Source organism: Echiichthys vipera, assembly GCF_963691815.1.
Source record: "Echiichthys vipera genome assembly, chromosome: Y".
NCBI classification, from domain to species: domain Eukaryota; kingdom Metazoa; phylum Chordata; class Actinopteri; order Perciformes; family Trachinidae; genus Echiichthys; species Echiichthys vipera.
In genome coordinates this window covers 6,220,386-6,236,033 of record NC_139849.1, presented here as the reverse complement: position 1 = coordinate 6,236,033, position 15,648 = coordinate 6,220,386, and positions in this window count along the sequence as shown.

Here is a 15,648-nt window from a genome sequence, read left to right as displayed (position 1 = left end):
ACATTGAACAAGGGCGAATATAACCAACCCAGGCAGAATCAGGGCTGTATTATATGACAACAGCTGATGTATAAGACACCGGCTAAGATATCCAACCACAGCTGACCACAGCTATCAAATCCACCCAAAGCATACAGACCGGCTGTGTCATCCGACCGAGGCTAATCTGTCTTTTGGACCTTAGCTGATTCAAAAATCAGATATCTGAGACATTGTGAAATGTCAAACCCACCCAAGGAACTAAGGGAAATGGTGAACTGTGTGTAAGGGTTATAAGCAAGGGATCACACAGTACTTCATACATAGACTAGATAGGACCACACTAGCTTGCCATGTCAGCTAATACGGTTAAGGCAGTGTATGCTCAGTGTGATACGCTGCCTCACAGAGAAGAAAATACAGCTGTGGTACAAAATGTTAAGGTGCCTTCCAAAAGGAGAGCGTTGATATTTGCGGTTGAAAACGATGTACTGCACAACAAACTGTCTGACGAGATGTCCTTCAGCACGCTGTCACCAAGTGACAGAGCAACATTTCAATACCTCCTATACCTGACATATTGCTGCAAAGGGGAGTTTCTTCAAGTAACTCTTGAGAACCCAGATTTCTGCAGAATGTCACCTCCTATCAGAGAAGATTTCGCTCACGGGCGCCTTTTCTGTTTTATCTTAGACATGAACAAGGATGAATCTTGCGAAACAACAGCCTCTGACGCTATGGACGATGACGTGTCCAATACCCAGCTGTTTGGGCTCATGAATATGAGCATCAACATGGACGTGTTCAGACAAGATGACAAGGACGACAACCAAACGTATTCCCATCGAGCACCCTCCGAAGCGGGGAACGACACGCTCGAGGAGGCGTTCAATGTGTTCATGCGTCTGCAATTAGTTAGAAAAAAGGCATTGTCTCTTAACAACGCTATGATAGTTATGAGAGATAGCAAGGGAGACCTGAGCACCATGTTCGACTGGGTGGACATCTGCAGTGACACACTCAATTCAAACAAGGTGGACAAGAAGAAAGTCAAGGACCTACAGGGTTCCATGTACACGCCTGCCTGTCAGTCAGGCAAGCAAGTGGTCATCTTACCCGAGCCTATAGCTGACCTAAATCTGAAGGTACTGGATAACTCCATTGGTAGGATTACGGACAGCGCCTGTGAAGGGGAAGGTAAGGCGTTGGTACTGGCAATCGTGTCTACACTCATGAGCACACAATGGCTTGAACATAAAGTTGTTCAAGCCAGTTATAACTTGGCCATGACAGAGGACATGAGCTTTGTAGAGCGACTGAAAGCCTTCACGGGGGACCTCAGTGATTCCAGGGGAAGCAGCACTGTGAAGACCAGAGACACCTATACCGTCATCTGGGTAAACTGGAGCGCCTGAGCAAAGAAATGAAAGTCAAGTACAGAGGACGCAGGCAGTTTGAAAGCATAGTGGAAATGGTCTTCAATATCCTGTTCAGGAACCGGTCCAGCGAAAATGACTCACTGTACGAAGGGTTGGGTGACGTGGTAGACAACAATACAATAAAGAAAAGTGTCCGTGTGCACCCTGAAAGTGTAACCAGTACATTGAGTTTATATCACAAACTTGTTAGACAACAAATCAGCAATCACAAAACATCACAACAGTGAGAGATTTCTCAGAGTAACCCATAGGGGGATAGTCAGCAATGTGGCTAATGCACCGACACACAGAGTGCACGACCGTTCAATTGAGAAGTTTCCAACGGTCAGTGTTTTCATGCAAGGGTGGGGGCTTCTTTCACCCACCGGACTAGCGTTCAATTGAGAAGTCTCCCACGGTCAGTGTTTTCATGCAAGGGTGGGGGCTACTATCACCCACCAGACCACACAGAGTGCACGACCGTTCAATTCAGAAGTTTCCAACGGTCAGTGTTTTCATGCAAGGGTGGGGGCTACTTTCACTCACCAGACAACCGTTCAATGGAGAAGTTTCCCACGGTCAGTGTTTTCATGCAGGGGTGGGGGCTACTTTCACCCACCAGACAACCGTTCAATGGACAAGTTTCCCACGGTCAGTGTTTTCATGCAGGGCGGGGGCTACTTTCACCCACCAGACAACACACAGAGTGCACCACCATTCAATTGAGAATTCTCCGACAGTCAGTGTTTTCATGCAAGTGTAGGGGCTACTTTCACCCACCAGACAAGACACAGAGTGCATGATCGCTCAATTGAGAAGTTTCCAGAAGTTTCCAGACTACCGTTCAATTGAGAAGTCTCACACAGTCAGTGTTTCCATGCAAGGGTGGGGGCTACTTTCACCCACCAGACAACCGTTCAATTGAGAAGTTTCCCACGGTCAGTGTTTTCATGCAAGGGTGGGGGCTACTTTCACCCACCAGACAACAGTTCAATTGAGAAGTTTCCCACAGTCAGTGTTTTCATGCAGGGCGGGGGCTACTTTCACCCACCAGACAACACACAGAGTGCACCACCGTTCAATTGAGAATTCTCCGACGGTCAGTGTTTTCATGCAAGGGCGGGGGCTACTTTCACCCACCAGACAACACACAGAGTGCACCACCGTTCAATTGAGAATTCTCCGACGGTCAGTGTTTTCATGCAAGGGTGGGGGCTACTTTCACCCACCAGACAACACACAGAGTGCACCACCGTTCAATTGAGAATTCTACGACGGTCAGTGTTTTCATGCAGGGCGGGGGCTACTTTCACCCACCAGACAACACACAGAGTGCACCACCGTTCAATTGAGAATTCTCCGACGGTCAGTGTTTTCATGCAAGGGTAGGGGCTACTTTCACCCACCAGACAACAAGTTTCCAGAGGTTTCCAGACTACCGTTCAATTGAGAAGTTTCCCACAGTCAGTGTTTTCATGCAAGGGCGGGGGCTACTTTCAACCACCAGACAACACACAGAGTGCACCACCGTTCAATTGAGAATTCTTCGATGGTTAGTGTTTTGATGCAAGGGTGGGGGCTACTTTCACCCACCAGACAACAAGTTTCCAGAAGTTTCCAGACTACCGTTCAATTGAGAAGTTTCCCACAGTCAGTGTTTTCATGCAAGGGGGGGGGGCTACTTTCACCCACCAGACAACACACAGAGTGCACCACCGTTCAATTGAGAATTCTACGACGGTCAGTGTTTTCATGCAGGGCGGGGGCTACTTTCACCCACCAGACAACACACAGAGTGCACCACCGTTCAATTGAGAATTCTCCGACGGTCAGTGTTTTCATGCAAGGGTAGGGGCTACTTTCACCCACCAGACAACAAGTTTCCAGAGGTTTCCAGACTACCGTTCAATTGAGAAGTTTCCCACAGTCAGTGTTTTCATGCAAGAGTGGGGGCTACTTTCACCCACCAGACAACCGTTCAATTGAGAAGTTTCCCACGGTCAGTGTTTTCATGCAGGGCGGGGGCTACTTTCACCCACCAGACAACACACAGAGTGCACCCCCGTTCAATTGAGAATTCTACGACGGTCAGTGTTTTCATGCAGGGCGGGGGCTACTTTCACCCACCAGACAAAACACAGAGTGCACCACCGTTCAATTGAGAATTCTCCGACGGTCAGTGTTTTCATGCAAGGGTAGGGGCTAGTTTCACCCACCAGACAACAAGTTTCCAGAGGTTTCCAGACTACCGTTCAATTGAGAAGTTTCCCACAGTCAGTGTTTTCATGCAAGGGCGGGGGCTACTTTCAACCACCAGACAACACACAGAGTGCACCACTGTTCAATTGAGAATTCTTCGATGGTCAGTGTTTTGATGCAAGGGTGGGGGCTACTTTCACCCACCAGACAACAAGTTTCCAGAAGTTTCCAGACTACCGTTAAATTGAGAAGTTTGCCACGGTCAGGGTTTTCATGCAGGGCGGGGGCTACTTATACCCACCAGACAACACACAAAGTGCACCACCGTTCAATTGAGAATTCTCCAACGGTCAGTGTTTTCATGCAAGGGTAGGGGCTACTTTCCCCCACCAGAGGACCGTTCAATTGAGAAGTCTTCCACGGTCAGTGTTTTCATGCAAGGGTGGGGGTTACTTTCACCCACCAGACAACACACAGAGTGCACGACCGTTCAATTGAGAAGTTTCCAGAAGTTTCCAGACGACCGTTCAATTGAGAAGTCTCCCACGGCCAGTGTTTTCATGCAACGGTGGGGGTGTCATAGACTCAGACTCAGTACTTGTATTGCTCAGTAAATATTTATTGAGAACGGGGAATCAACAGGGATAACTAAATTACTGCATGCCGTCCGTGGGAAACAAAACAATAATACTCTGTTCCAAGAGGGGATACTGTGTAATGAGGCAAACCAAAACAACACACGCCACGCGTGCAAAAAGGTGGGCAACTCAAAAATAGCAAAACTCACAGTCACTTGTTGGTAGGAAGTGGAACGGAGGAAAAGCACTGAGGCCAGGAGTTTGAACGCGAGGGAAAGGAATCAAGGCTCGGGGAAATACACAGAATCGCTGGGGTTGTCTGTTTCAGTTCAGGAGTTCGCGAACAATCAACGAGACCAGACCTCTGGGCCTTGTGAATCAGCTGCTTAAAAGTCTATCTGAGGGGGAGTGGTGCAAATAGTACTCAGGGGATAGGGACCGTGTTGGGTGTCATTGGGGATTGGGCTCAGGAGATTCTGTTTGGGTCAGTGTGGAGGTGGCATTTGGGCTAAGTGAAGGTGATTGGGAATTGGGATTGGAAAGGGGATTGTGCATTTCTTGGAAAATACCAGACTCAGCCATGACAACTCCCCCACCTCGAGGAACCGTCCGGGGGCGTGAGGAGTCCCGACGCCGGCGCCGATGTAGAGAGCGGGGACCAGGCCGACTGGGATGGGCGGCATGATATTCCTCCAGGAGCGTGGGATCCAGGACGTTCCGACGTGCCACCCAGGAACGCTCCTCTGGTCCATCTCCTTCCCAGACGACTAGATACTCCAATCGGCCCAGACGGCGACGGGAGTCCAACACGTTCCGGGCGGTATAATTAGAACCACCCTCGATCTCCAGTGGAGGAGGAGGCCCGGCGTCATCGACTGGTACAGGTACTGGGGGAAGAGAGGGAGACACATATGGCTTTAGAAGGGAGACATGGAAAGTGGGGTGTATGCGATAACGTGCAGGTAACTTCAGCTTGTATGTCACAGCATTAATTTGCTCAGTGACGGGATATGGGCCAATATAACGGGGACTTAACTTTCTGCATGCGGACCTCAGGCAGATGTCCCGTGTGGATAGCCAGACCTTCTGCCCCACCGTGAACCGGGGTGCGTGTCTTCTGCGGCGATCCGCAGGGATGGTGTGACGTCTGACCGCCCGTTGGAGGTGTTGGTGTGCTTCTTCCCATACTCGGTCACTTTCGCGATACCACCGGTCCACGGCGGGGACGTCTGATGATTCTTCCACCCGAGGGTAGAGAGGAGGCTGAAACCCAAGTACACACTGAAAGGGGGACAAGTTAGTGGTTGTCTGTCTCAAGGAATTTTGGGCGTAGTCTGCCCAAGGTAGGTGTTGGGCCCATGTCTCCTGGTGTTTATGACAATAAGTTCCTAGGAATCGACCGATTTCCTGTATCCGTCTTTCAGTCATCCCATTTGTTTGGGGATGGTAGCCAGAGGTGAGACTATTAGTCATGCCCATCTTTTTACAAAATGCCTTCCAAAAATGCAATATGAATTGTGGCCCCCTGTCTGACAACACATCTTCAGGCAGACCAAAATGACGAAAGACATTCTCAAATATTGCTTGGGCCGTCTCCGCTGCAGTGGGAAGACCTCTCATAGGGATTCATTTGCAGGATTTGGAGAATCTGTCTACAACTACACAGAAGCACGTGTAAGAGTTGGACCTGGGTAAATCTGTCATAAAGTCTATTCCCAAATGGGACCAAGGGCGTTGTGGGGTAGGCAAGGGTACCAATTTGCCGGCAGGTAGTTGGCGAGGAGACTTAGACACATTACAGTCCTCACACCCAGCTATGTATCGCCGTACCTGTTGTGTCATGCCGGGCCACCAGTAGCGTGAGGACAGAATGCCTAATGTAGCCTGTATACCTGGGTGGCCTGTTCCTGGGGTAACATGTGTGGCATGGAGGAGGCGTAGGCGACAGGTTTGCAGGACAAACAATTTTCCTTGGGGAGTGTTTCTGGGGATTGGAGAGTTCTGGTTATGGTGTACAAGCTCTTCATTTATATCCCATGTAATTGGACATACCTGGATCTGAGGTGGGAGGATTGGTTCTGGTTCCTCAGTGTCCACTGTGGGAGCGAAGAGTCGGGACAATGCATCTGCTCTGGCATTCTGTTCTCCAGGCCTGTAGCTGATAGAAAATTGAAATCGAGCAAAGAAGAGTGACCACCTGGCTGCCCGCGGATTGAGTCTCTTCGCAGTCCTAAGATATTCAAGGTTCTTGTGGTCGGTAAGAACCACGAATGGGTGCGTTGCGCCTTCTAGCCAGTGTCTCCATTCCTCGAGAGCGAGTTTGATGGCCAAGAGCTCTCGATTGCCTACATCATAATTTTGCTCAGCTGTGGTTAGTTTCTTGGAAAAAAAAGCGCAGGGGCGAAGAGCCTGAGGATTTTCTGGGTCTGCTTGTGATAATACCGCTCCTACACCACTGGTGGACGCGTCTACCTCAACTACGAATGGTTTGCTGGGGTCTGGATGGCGCAGTACTGGTGCAGTGGTAAAGGCTACTTTCAGTGTTTCAAAAGCCTTGACTGCTTCCTGCTTTGCTACAGTGCGGACGCTTTTCTGCTTGCTCTCGCCTTTGCTTGCATTTTTTGCTACTATCTGCTACTATTTGCTTCTCCTCAATAAGAAACAAAGAGCAACAGCTCCTGGATACTTACAAAACCAGTGGGATTATATTTCTTTTAGATAACAGAGGCATTTTTCAATATTTTTACGACTTCCTCAACGCTAGGCAGGGAGGCCTACCATTCAAGATAAGCCTGAGCCTGTGCTACAGTGCTAAAGGTAATCACCAGAAGATGCCTCCCTTCTCTATGGAAGATTACCACAAACTACTACAGAAGATTTTGCTGCTGGAAACAAAAATTAATCGGTTAGAAGTATTTATAGAAGTGAATGGATATTGTGACAACAATACCACCCTAGCACTGACTGAAAACAGTGGACAGGGGCATGCCAGAACCCAGCAAACTAGCAATGATGAAGCTACGAGGAAACGGGAGGTCCCTGTACAGGGTAATAAATCTACCAGCGATAATCCTCCCTGGAACACACTTGGGGCAAAGCCAAAGAGAAGACCACCTCCCTGCGACAAGGGAGAACGGATAACCGGGAGGACCCAGCGCCCCGATATCTCTGATCTGACCGGTTGGCCTGCGCTACCATCTCTATCCAGGCATAGCGCTTCATCAACTCCCCTGCCATGGAGGACACAGCAGCGGACAGCTGAGAAGAGGAAAAGTACCAAGAAACTTCCCCAGCAAGCAAGTGTTCAACTAAAGAACAGGTTTGCTCCACTGTTGTCGGACAATGGATCCCCCTCTGATCGCCTGAATAACCCACCATCAAAAGAATCCTGGATATTGTGGCTGCACACCCAAATGTGAAAAATATCATTCTGCACATTGGTTTTAACGACATTGAAAAACAACAATCAAGTGAGCTGAGAGAGCACTTCAATAAACTCTTTGAAACAGTCAGCGCTGTGAATGCTGAGGTGTTTATCAGTGGTCCTCTACCCCCGATCAGGAGAGGAGCTGAGAGATTCAGTCGACTTTACTCGCTGAATGAGTGGCTCTCCAGCGTTTTTCTTGCTAGTTCGATGCATTTTATTGACAATTTTAGCTTTTTCTGGGACCGCAGGCATCTTTTTAAGGCAGACGGACTTTGTCTAAATAAGCTGGGAGTAAAGCTTTTCATGACCAACATGTCTTACTTCCTGCGTCATCCATCTATCATCGCTGCCAAGGACAACAGACAAGAGGAACCAACGGAAAAGACAGACACAACACAGCTTATCATGAACGTCGAAGGAGGACCGCCATTGCAAAAGGAGAGCGCTGACCATGAGAGACACCGGAGCAAAGAGGAGACGTGTCCATCCCCCTCTACCTCCCCTTTCATTTCAAATGGGCGTGAAGATCCCTCCCCCACACCCCCCAAGCCTAAATCCAGGTCTCCATCCTTCTCCCTTCCTCAAGTAAGCCTTTCTCCCCCCTTATCCCCTTTGGAGTTCCGGGAGCTACCCCCACCCAACTCCTATTTTTACTCCCCTTGACCGACCTCAGCGATCCCCCCCTCAGCGTCATCTCAGTGGCACCTCCCTCCCACCTCCTCCCCCCCCTCCACGAAAGTGTGCTTCACAAACCCTCAGCCCTACTCCGCCCCTCTTACGTAAACCCCCTCCACTCCCTCAACGTCCACCTCCAGTAGTTCATTCCAGCTCTGACGCTGCCCACTCCTCCCCCCCCCCCTCATGGCCACCCCCGCCCCGCCCTGACAGCAGTCCTGAATATTATTGATACAAAACAGGGTTCAGCAGTAGACCACATTATCAGCTGGGCCCAAGGCTGCCTACGTCAAAGCTTGGCACCTTCTACATTCCTGTTGTGACTACCAAGAGAGAGAACATTGGGAAACGTAGACACCCTGCTAACCTAAACAATCTCATTCCTATCCTCTCCAAATCAAAGTCAACATCGAAGCCTGTCAATAACACCATCAGGATGGGTCTGCTCAATGTTAGGTCTCTGAATAACAAATCATTTTTAGTCAACGATTTTATTACTACTTCCAAACTTGATTTTATGTTTTTAACTGAAACATGGCTGGAGCAAAATAACAGTGCAAGCATTCTGATCGAGACAGCACCCCCCAACTATAACTTTATTGATGTATGTAGATCTGGGAAAAGGGGGGGAGGGGTTGCTGCTATATTTAAAAACATATTTCAGGGGAAACAGATGTCACTTGGTGATTTTACATCATTCGAATACCTGTGTGCTGTGTTGAAATGCTCTCCCAAAATTCTTCTGTTAATTATTTACAGGCCACCTAAATACTCAGCAAATTTTTTCGATGATTTTACCGAATTATTGTCTAGTATCACCACTGACTTTGACTGCCTAGTTATAACTGGTGACTTTAATTTTCATATTGACGATTCGAATGGCAAGGGTGCAAAGGAACTTTTTACTATTTTAGATACATTTGACCTGTCTCAACATGTGAAAGAGGCTACTCATTGTAAAGGACACACCCTGGACCTGATTATCACAAAAGGTCTCAATGTTTCTGATGTTCTTGTGACTGATCTTTCATTGTCTGATCACTTCTGTGTTTTCTTTAATATTTCTTTAATTCCGGAGACACAAACAGAATCAAAGAGTGTCAAAAAGCGCTACATCAATGAACATGCTAATGTACTCTTTAAAAATGCCATCTCCTCGCTACCACCTCTAAACCCATGCCATGCTGATGATCTTGTAAACAACTTTAATTCCAAAATTGTGAATATCTTAGATGTCATTGCACCGGTTACAGTTAAAACGATTTCTGGTAAGCAAAAGGCACCCTGGAGAAAAGCTGCTGTTGTAACAGCCCAGAGAAGAGAGTGCAGGAAGGCTGAACGAATCTGGCGAAATACAAAACTTCATATTCACCATGACATCTATAAAGAGAGGCTCCATGCCTACAATTTAGTCTTAAAACGTGCTAGAGAAACATTCTTCTCCAATATCATAAACAGCAACACTAATAAGGCCAAAACCCTATTTGCAACTGTCGACAGACTGACCAACCCCCCAACACAAATACCAGCCGAACTCCATTCCACACAGAAATGCAATGAGTTTGCATTCTTTTATACTGATAAAATTGAAGGCATCAGACGTGCCATCAATATCTCAAACAAAAAAGTTGGATCACCACCCCGTTTAGGCCAAAATAACACAGCAATGATGGCAAGCTTTAATGCCATAGACTCTAAAACTCTAGTGGAAACAGTGACCGATCTAAAGCCAACCACCTGCTGTCTCGATGCTTTACCTACCAACTTCTTTAAGAATGTTTTTGACTGCCTATCAACAGACGTATTGCAAATAGTTAATAACTCTATTCAATCGGGCAATTTCCCAAAGGCCTTCAAAACTGCAGTCATTAAACCTCTTCTAAAAAAGCGGAGCCTAGATGCCTCTATTATCAACAACTACAGACCAATTTCAAATCTACCATTCATAAGTAAAATAATTGAGAAAGTTGTACTCCAACAACTAACTCACTTCTTGGCTTCTACTGGCTGCCACAACAACCTCCAGTCAGGATTTAGACCTTTTCATAGCACAGAGACGGCCCTTATTAAAGTTATAAATGACATCCGTCTTAACACAGACTCTGGCAAAACTTCAGTACTAATGCTATTGGACCTCAGTGCTGCATTTGACACTGTCGACCACTCAATACTTTTGGACAGGTTGGAAAACTGGGTGGGGCTCTCAGGCACAGTCCTAAACTGGTTCAAGTCATATCTACAAGATAGGAACTATTTTGTTTCCATTGGCGACTTTGTATCAGAATAAACCAACGTAACGTGTGGAGTCCCCCAAGGTTCAATCTTGGGGCCGACTTTATTTAATATCTATATGCTCCCACTAGGACAAATCATGCAAAATAATAACATTGACCACCATTGCTATGCCGATGACACCCAAATCTATGTAGCGCTATCACCAAATGACTATCGCCCCATAGATCTACTGTGCCAGTGCATTGAGCAGGTCAAACACTGGATGTGCCAAAATTTCCTTCAACTAAATGAGGATAAAACTGAGATAATTGTTTTTGGTGCTAAGAAAGAAAGGTCTAAAGTCATCCAACACCTTCAATCACTGTCCCTGAAAACCTCAAATAAAGCCAGAAATCTTGGGGTTATTATGGATTCTGATTTACATTTCGACAGTCACATCAAATCAGTAACAAAATCGGCCTACTATCACCTTAAAAATGTAACAAGACTTAGAGGGCTCATGTCAGCTCAAGACTTAGAAAAACTTGTCCATGCCTTTATAACCAGTAGGCTAGACTACTGTAACGGTCTCCTTGCAGGTCTTCCCAAAAAAACTGTCAGGCAGCTACAGCTTGTTCAGAACGCTGCTGCTAGAGTTCTGACAAAGACCAAAAAATGTGAGCACATTACACCAATTCTTAAATCATTACACTGGCTTCCTATACGTCAGAGAATTGATTTCAAAATCCTCCTGCTCACATATAAATCACTTCATGGTCTAGGGCCGAGGTATATCACTGATATGCTCCCACTACATAAGCCTTCTAGATCACTAAGATCCTCTGAGACCAATCTGTTAGTGGTTCGCAGAGTAAACTCAAATCAAGGGAAAGCATCTTTCAGTCATTATGCAACAAACAGCTGGAATCAACTTCCTGAAGATTTGAGACTTTCACCCACTCTGACCACTTTTAAAACTAGACTGAAAACTTTTATGTTCACCTTAGCTTTCTGCTAAATCTTCGCACTTTTAACGTCCGCACTGTTTTGATTATTGTCTATGTTTTTATTCTCTTTGTCTTCCTGTAATGCATTTGAATTCATGACATGTTGTGCTGTGAAGCACTTTGAGTCTGCCTTGTGTATGAAAAGTGCTATACAAATAAAGCTGCCTTGCCTTGCCTTGCCTTGTTTGCTTGGGTGTTCCAATTTAACGTCTTAGGTTTTGCGCGTAGCAGGGTTGTGAGAGGGCTAGAAATGGCACTGTAATTTGAGATGAAACGATGGTAGAAATTTGCAAAGGATTTCCCCAGTGTTCCAATCTATGTTAGGGCTATGTTGTATCAGACAAGGACGACCTAGAATAATGTCAAATGTAGTTTGTTCGAGTACCATGAGTGGGATATGTTCGACATGGAGCCAACCAACTTGGAGTGTTACGGGAGCAGTGACGAAGCGAACTAGTCTGTTCTTCAGTGGCTGGCCTGTGATTGACTGGACGCGGAGCGGCTGGGGTCGGCAGATGACCGGAAGCTGTAGTTCGTTGACGAGGCGCCGGGAGATGAAATTGCTGGCCGATCCCGAGTCCAGGAGTGCTGTAATACACATCCAGATGGAGAGGGTAGTTAGGGTGACGAGAGTGGTTAACGGATTCATGTGGAAAGTAGTGTGGTGTACAGCACTCACCTGGGGCCGTGGCGGCTTGACAGGACAAGTAGCAATAACATGCCCTGCAGCCCCACAGTGCAGACAGAGGCCAGAAGTCATTCTCTGATGCCTCTCTGCCACCGAGAGTCGAAGTGAGTCCACCTGCATTGGTTCTGGATCCTTGATACGTGAGGCTGATGCTCCGAATGGTGGGCCCTGGACAGGAGTATGTCGGATATCTTGCAGGCAGCCCTCGCAGCGACTGGAGACACGGATGGCAAGTTGGATGAATTTCTCCAGACCAATGCTGTCATCGTAAGTGGAAAGCTGGAGTCGGAGTGTTGGTTCGGAGTAGAGCTGTTTCATTCCATCCACTTGTCGCTGCCAGGGTTCTGAATTGGATGGTGTAGTCTTTCACGGTTCCGCGTCCCTGACGCAGTTGGTGCAATCTGGTTTGCACAGAGGAGTCCCCCCCCCAGTGTCCAAAAACTTCTTTGAAATGCTTCGTAAAGTTCTCTAGGCTCTGCACTACCGCTCCCCCTTGAGCCCAGATACCCCCGGCCCACTTAAGTGCATCGCCGGATAAATGGGAGATAATGTAAGCAATCCTTGCTCTATCAGTGGGGAACCGGTCAATTTGCATTTCGATAGCCAGAGAGCATTGGAGTAAAAATCCATTACAGTCGTCATCACCAGAATAGGTAGTAGAGGGAGCCATGGGGACATGCGAGACAGGTTGTGCAGGGGGGACGACTACGCGGCGTAATTCGGTTACCACAGTCTCAATGTTCACAGGGACCTCCGAAGGCCCGGGTTGTTGAGACATTGCGTGGCTGAGCCTGTTGATTTGTACGTCAGGGTCTGGTCTTCTGTCATAGACTCAGACTCAGTACTTGTATTGCTCAGTAAATATTTATTGAGTTCAGGAGTTCATGAACAATCAACGAGACCAGACCTCTGGGCCTTGTGAATCAGCTGCTTAAAAATCTGTCTGAGGGGGCGTGGTGCAATTAGTACTCAGGGGATAGGGACCGTGTTGGGTTTGATTGGGGATTGGGCTCAGGTGATTCTGTTTGGGTCAGTGTGGAGGTTGCATTTGGGCGACGGTCAATGTTTTCATGCAAGGGTGGGGGCTACTTTCACCAACCAGACAACACACAGAGTGCATCACTGTTCAATTGAGAATTCTCCGACAGCCAGTGTTTTCATGCAAGGCTGGGGGCTACTTTCACCCACCAGACAACCGTTCAATTGAGAAGTTTCCGACGGTCAATGTTTTCATGCAAGGGTGGGGGCTACTTTCACCCACCAGACAACACACAGAGTGCATGATCGTTCAACGGTGAATTATTTTTCTGATACTAGACACTGAACTATTTTGACCTACTAATCTTTCCAAACGGCACACATATCCCTCCAAAGCCTATGGGACCATTGGGTAGCCAAGATGGCTAAAGACCTTACAAAAAAACAACAAAATTCGTTTGCAGTAATGTGCGACACATCGAAACAAAATGTTCCCTAAGTCTTGTGGTCTGATCAGTCAAAACTTGAAAGGGACACTCGTAAGCTTCGAGGTGACATTGTCACACTGGGTAGGACCATACCCAGGTTTCGACTGATATTCACAGTAAGACTTTCAGGACACCAGAGATACAAGACCACCATGACTCCAATAGGCTATCCACAATTGAGTAAAGTCTTGGATGAGATATCCAGCTCGCCCTTGGAGCACAAGATGTACAGCCTGCTTATGCACAAGGTACACTTGCCAGCGGTCTATTATCTGGATAAGGGGAGAGCTGTCACCAATGAGCCTGGGAATCCGTTCAATTCGGAGTTCACTAACCCCAGAGAAATGGCCAACATGGACTTTGATTTAGCGTTCAGCTAAACTGTGGATCAAGATCTATCTCCTAGCACCAATATTGAGGTCAACAACAACAACTGCTCTGAAGATCTCAAGTTTTTCTTGACAAAGGGGAACCACCTGGACACGTGTACATCTGGACGCCTATGAAGAGCGTAGTTTATTATGTGCTGTTCCACACCTTTGCTGCGGTGTCACAAGGAAGCCTGTGAGAAGACATCAGGAATCAAATAAATGTTTTATACATGTGTTAAATTTATTAAATGAATATATAAATAAACCCCTTAGTACGTAGTGAGTTTTTTTAGCCATCACCTTCAATGGAGGCATTGTATATTAAACTGGGATTTCTGTCACTATCCTTTTTGATACCCTGCAACTATTGTACAATAAAGACTGTGACTGTGTGCACCCTAAGCATGTTTGCTTTAGAGTGTCTGTTTTTATGTTTTTATGTACAACAAACAGTTCCGGGGCCCTGTATGGCTCCGTCACCACAGTTGGACTCATTCGTTTGGAGAACTGTCTCAACAGACCCATGTCAGCCACCTTGATGGTGAGCTCTTCGGTTAGTAGCACGTTGGAAGGTGTCAGGTCCCTGTGCACTATATTCAGTCTGTGCATGTAAGACAGAGCATCAGCCACCTGGATAGAAAAATGAGCCACGAAACTCAACAGGATCGACCCCGGCACAGGGCCTTGGTCGTGGTATAATCTCACACCGTGACCATTGTGAATCACTTTACTCAACGTGTAGGGTATGTAAGGCATGAGCATGGCTACCATTCCAGTGTCCTCGAAACATTCGTACATTTGGACCACATGGGGGTGACCGCTTAGCGCTGCAAGGCAGGAGAGTTCTCGCACCGTTGTAGCATCTATGCCATTGTTGGGATATTTCAAGGCTAACTCCTTTCCAGTACTTCAACACTCGAGTTTGTACACGGTTCCGTATGCGCCTGTGCCGATAATGGAGTGTTTCAGGTAATTCTCCATTGCGATACAGTGTCAGTTCTAACTGTGCACCGTGCTGTGAGGGTACTCACTCTGTACAATATGAATCCATGGAGTGCTGAGGGTTCAATTCAATTCAATTCAATTCAATTTTATTTATAGTGCCAAATCATAACAAAAGTTATCACTTTACAGAGTAGGCATAGACCCAACAATTCCCCCGTAGAGTATGGGGGCAACGAAATAAATATAAAGAGCTCTCTTATGTCACATTCTTTTCGTTCAACCAATGTGACACTGTGAAAACACGGCACATTTCTCATACCAGGAAAATTTGTCAACCCAGGCCCAACACGCACAGTCGACCATAACAGCCATGGTCCGTGCCAACAGCTGCGGTCGGCCATAACAGCCATGTATTGAAACAACATTCGTGGTCAGTCATAACACCCACGGTTGACCACCCCTTCAACCAAAATTGTCAGCTTATATTCACATTGTTGTAACATGTGCTCGATGATCTCCTCCGTATGACTGTCTGCTAGATCACTGTGGTTGAAAATGCTGTCTATGTTATTGAAAATGGTATGGTTATGGATCTGTCCGGTCATCCACTAGTTTGTAACCATCTCAGGGTGGTGATATCAGCACACTGGGACATAAGTATTAACTAATCTCTGCTATTCA